The sequence below is a fragment of the Lactuca serriola genome, chromosome 9 (genome assembly GCF_051521515.1).
Source record: "Lactuca serriola cultivar US96UC23 chromosome 9, Lser_US96UC23_V15, whole genome shotgun sequence".
Taxonomy (NCBI): domain Eukaryota; kingdom Viridiplantae; phylum Streptophyta; class Magnoliopsida; order Asterales; family Asteraceae; genus Lactuca; species Lactuca serriola.
This window is the reverse complement of record NC_136416.1, coordinates 174204021-174209254: the sequence shown is the minus strand read 5'-3', so window position 1 is coordinate 174209254 and position 5234 is coordinate 174204021. Positions and strand designations below refer to the sequence as shown.

General features: G+C 32.4%; 1 long non-coding RNA gene across 1 annotated transcript; it reads right to left on the bottom strand.

The window, feature by feature from the left end:
- Nucleotides 1-1861: 1861 nt before the first annotated feature.
- LOC145074079 (uncharacterized) lies at nucleotides 1862-3206 on the bottom strand. Its single transcript, XR_013691688.1, has 5 exons — nucleotides 2818-3206; nucleotides 2660-2725; nucleotides 2459-2561; nucleotides 2274-2372; nucleotides 1862-2125 (listed from the first exon to the last, which is right to left on the bottom strand). It is a non-coding gene; the product is annotated as an uncharacterized LOC145074079 (long non-coding RNA).
- Nucleotides 3207-5234: the final 2028 nt, after the last annotated feature.

The window sequence follows — 5234 nt, the reverse complement described above, 5'->3', positions numbered from 1 at the left end:
GAACCCGATTCCATTGTACAAGTTCATGTTTTACATGTTCCCTCTACTCACCATTTTGCTTGTATTTTTACTGAAGGACTCCTTACACAGTTGTTCACTGATTTTAGAAATAGTTTAAGCATTCAACAAAGCCTTGCTCAACTTGAGGGGGAGTGTTAGAATAGTGTTTCTTTTTTATCGTGTAGATATGTATTCTCATATAATATAGGGTCTTCTGTGTAAATGTATTAATGGTTGTACTATTTAAATACACGGAATACAATGCAAACCTTAACGAGTATTTTCATTAACAAACACTTAGAAATAACTCATAGACACAACCTCAATCCATTTCTTCACATTCATCATGAATCTAGCGTTCATGATTCATATCACCTCCAAGCTCCAAATCATAAAAGGAATGATAATATGAGCTTAGAATCATATATAGGTTGTTAATTTGAGCTAAAAGAGTTGAATACACACACACCAGCTGATTATAGATTTTTCGGATTTGGTTGCTTGCCAAACCCTAGATCGATCCCTAGGAAAAAAAATAGAACAAAATATATCTTAAATGCTTATTTCTTCACTTCTAACACCAATTCTTAGCTTGATATTGAAGTGATTCACTACAATTCCTCAATCCTCATGAAAAACTCCCCTTGCTATTTCTTCCCTCTCAAAACTACTCATCTCACTCTAATGAGGAATATAACTCACTAGCTTATGTCTATTGTTTCTAATTTTTGACACTTGGGCCCTCGTGTTTCTATATTTCTTACATTTGACACAATATAAGCTAGACACTAATTACTTTACACATGTGGTCCTTCGCTACCACAATACATCTCATATTGGTCCTACTTAAACATTTAGTCAAACCTTTAAAAAATATGTAATAGATACCAAAAAATGGGTCATACAAAACTAAATTATCTAACTTTTTCACTAATCAAAGGTCAAAGTCAAGAGTCTTGACTAACAGTAACGTATTGTTCCCGAGTTTTTTTTTTTTTGTAAATTCAATAAAGGAAAGGGAAGGAATATATTGACAGAAAGAAAGGGAGGGAAAGGGAAATTTTCCTTATTCCGTGTTCTCTTATTCGAAGGAAATGAAAGGAAAATTTTAAGTTTTTGTATTCCCGAGTAAGGAAGAAAAAGAAAATAAAACTAAAAGATTTTTCTTCCCTTCACTTTCTACCCAAATCCGTCCAATTTGGAAGGAAAATATAACTCCAAAATTCTTTCTTTCCCCTCACTTTTCTTCAATCAGTTAAACTTGGAAATATTATTTTCCTTCGACAGCCCTCACCTTCGTCCATTTCCATGCATATCCCTCCTTAAGTAGAACTTGAGAACAAAGCGTTAAGGCTTCATGTAACAGTTTACAAAGCCAAAGCCAATTTTATTATTATAATTATATAATCATAGATAAGTTATTTATCTATTAAGTTGTGTGGTTCATTTGGCTATTATTAATTAACTAGGTGAATCATTTACTACTTTCTATAGGCATTTACCTAATAAAAAATATATTTGTTTAAAATTGGGTTGTACTTCCACCGGAAAGGAAAGGGGTGTATTTAATGTGAACTAGTAAAGAATCCGGGCTTCGCCCTAGATCAGTTTTTTTTCAAGGCTTACCAAAAATATTACATTCTTTTACCTATCAAAAGACGCACGGATGCAAACACCCAAAACCGTTCACACACAGTAAGATGCACACATGCAGGTGCATACACTCACAAAACCATTCAATTTTCCCATGTATTTAACCATCAAACTTTAGAGAATGACCGAAATACATCTTCAAAATTTTATTGGACAAGTATGAATAAAACTAAATATCACTTCCGCATCAATTGAAAGAGAACCTAGGTAAAAGAAATGATATTTGGAATTCAACAGTAATGAGCAAATGCACACTTGTAGAAGAAATACAAAACCACAATCAACAACATCACTGTCGTATGGTTGACGGCTGCCAACAGGGAAGACTCGAATATTACAACATCTTCTGCGAGTATAATTAATAACTTACAAATTCAACTTATAACTTACAAATTCAACTTATTTACTTTCTCCACCAAAGCTTCATGAAAACTGCCTTCTAATTCATCCTTATCTTGAAACATAATTCAACCTGTCTTTCAAGGATTTATATAATACCTTAGAGGATCAAAATGAAATGAAAAAAAGGCATGACGTGATGATAAAATCATGAAAGAAATTGTTGAACAATATTTTTAAACAGAATGAAAGAAAATAGGTTAATGGGACATGTAGTTTACCTATACAAAGACGAAACCAGGGTGTGTACGAGGAATTTCCAGCTTCCTCTTTGTACATTTCTTCCACCATTGGCTTCCATAGATGAAATCTTCAAGTACCTTGCTTTGCAGACATGGAAATTATATTTACATGTTTCATTTACTGTTTTGAGACTATTAAGTAGCAAAAGAAATTCTCGGTTTACCTCTTTTTTTTTCTTTTTACAATATTTTTGGCTTCACTGTTAAGTAACAACAATATATCTTTTCCTTGGAAGCGATGCTTTTTTGGTCTACGTACGTTTTACTCTGATCAACACATGAAACTAATATCAGACCAAGTTTAGAAGGGTATTTCGAGTATTTAAATAAAAGATAAAAACAAAGGAAAAATGTGAAGCTCAAACCTCGATAGCCTTCGGAACACCACCAACATCCTCAACATCAACAATGGCAAAGTAAACGCCGACATCCTGTAAATGTACAAGTTAGATTCTATAGTACATAATAGGTGGTAGCTAAAAGCCTAACATATAATAAGAAAGATTGAAAGAAGAATTACAACCTTTCAATTCTTTAAGAACATAACATCTTGCTTGATTCTCCCAATGTTGTTGAAATCTTGAAAGTTTTCGAGACTGGTAAGAAGCATGGGCAAGTTCCTCATATAAACAAACTTGGATTCGCCTAAATATGGAGCAGCGTATGCATTCGCAACATAAACCCATATTATGGTGCACAAATTTTGTACCATATCTTGTTCCTGTTTCAAATTTCAGAAAAATATATAATACAAAATTCAGAGGTAATAAATTATTACATGGAGTAACAGTTACAGCTGCAGCCTTTTCTCTTTTATCTGCAAGTTCTGTTTGTCTATTTGAAGCTTGTCAATTTCATGGGCCATGTACATTAAATTTATCTCCATTGTTTGGCTTTGCTCAAGGTTACCTGCATACACTTTTTTAACAGTGAGTTAAATAGACATAGTAGGTAGATTAAAAAAATACGTAAATATTATTACACTATTAATTAACATTTCTAATTAGTATGTTATATTACTTTTGAGTAATTCAATATGTTATTTAGAAAACATTTTAAAATTTATGAATTTTGTTATTTAAGTGTTTAATGTGTACAACTTTTTATTTAGAATGTTTATTTTTAATTATTGTTACAACTGCATAACTAAAAACATTTTTTTTTTCACATACAGCAATTGTTTTAAAAGAAAGAAAATTTTGATTTAATGTAACTTTTATATTTAAAATTGATTTATAATATAATTTTGTAACTACTATAACTGTTAATTTAGTTAAAAGCATTTATTTGGATATTATTTGGTTAATCATCGTCGTTTTTAAGTATTTAATCATTTTAATAATAATTGTAAACATAATTGAGTTGAAAAAAAACATATCATTTATGATATACATACTTATGTTAGTTAATTTCTATAGCAACAACAGAACCAGACTTGTTATCATGATGAATTAAACCCATCGTTATATACTTACAATAACCAAGTGGTTACCATGAAGCCTGTTCCAACCATTACCACCACTTCTATCACCGGAATTAGCCACCTCCCTTTAAGATTTAGTGCAGGTTTGTCATCGCCTTTATAGAGCTCCTTATCCATTTATTCCAATAATGTCCTTCTCAATTCCCCAAAATATCTTGCAAAACCGAAATACACAATCCCATGAGAGCAATCAGGAGTAACAAATTAAATATATTCTTAACAACTGAGTATGAATTGTACACAACACCAAGAAAAACAGAAATTCATAAACATTTTTGTTTCTTGAATGGAACCTGATATGACAAAAAAGAAAAAAAAAATTGAATATGGAAATCCTAGACGCTATTTTGATCAAACGGCGGACACTGAATCGTAACTGTAACTAGGGTTTTCACATAATGAAAGTAACAATCGATACCAGCCTAGTAGAGTAACAGGTCGGCAAAATGTATATAAAAAAAACGCATAAGGATCTTGTGGAGAGGGAGTTGGGAACCTGTCGTGGATGGCAAAGATGGTGGTCGTGAAGCTTTTGTGATCATCGATTCCAAAAAAATAACAGACAAAAAAAAAATAGTCGATCAAATTCACCGATTGAGATTATCAACTGATATTGGCAATCGGTTTAAAGCAAGGGATGAACTACTAACCTCTTATGAAGAACGGAAGTCACCGGAATCGAGTTGATAGAGACAATCGGTTGGCGATGTTGAATCACTAGATGATGCCAATTACCAGCCACAACCGACTTTTGGCTAAAATTGAAATTCTCAAATTAAAATCCGTATCTACTTAAGTCTAAATCAGCAAACAAAACCCAAATTAATGACTTGATTGAATTAAATAAGTGTATTGTTGAAGAAGAACATAATGTTTGAGGTATAGAAGAAATAGAACAGAGTGAGGTGGTGGTTTGGAGGCACGTAGGGAATGGAAGGGACTGAAGGTTCATTGATCGTCTCCAAAAGACGGAGGTAGATGAAAGAAATAGAAAGTGGTGGAAGCAACTGCATGTGATTGGGCAAGGAAAATAAGAAGTTGAGTAGACAGGAATATCACACGTAGCAAATAATAGATTTTGAAAAAAAAAAACCAAAAATTTCAACCAATAAGAATAAACTACTGTTCACAAAAGGGCTTCTAAATTAATATATTATATACCAGGGGAGATTTCGTTAATAATACATTTGTATGAAATGAATAAAAACCAAACGAAATTTGTTACCTATGTGGTTCCCTCAACCACAATATTGTTTCTCCTCAGCGGCTTAATCACTTGCTTGATTACTTTGGCTTTCGGAGTATAAATACAACTGAGTATGAAGCCAAACTTCCCTAAACTAGATCCAATACTCTAACTCTTTGTTGTTTCCCCTGTACGCTGCCTTTGGTGAAAAGAAGAAGAAGAAGAAGATTATATTTCACGTTTGCTTCTCTTTCACACCCCACGACATTAA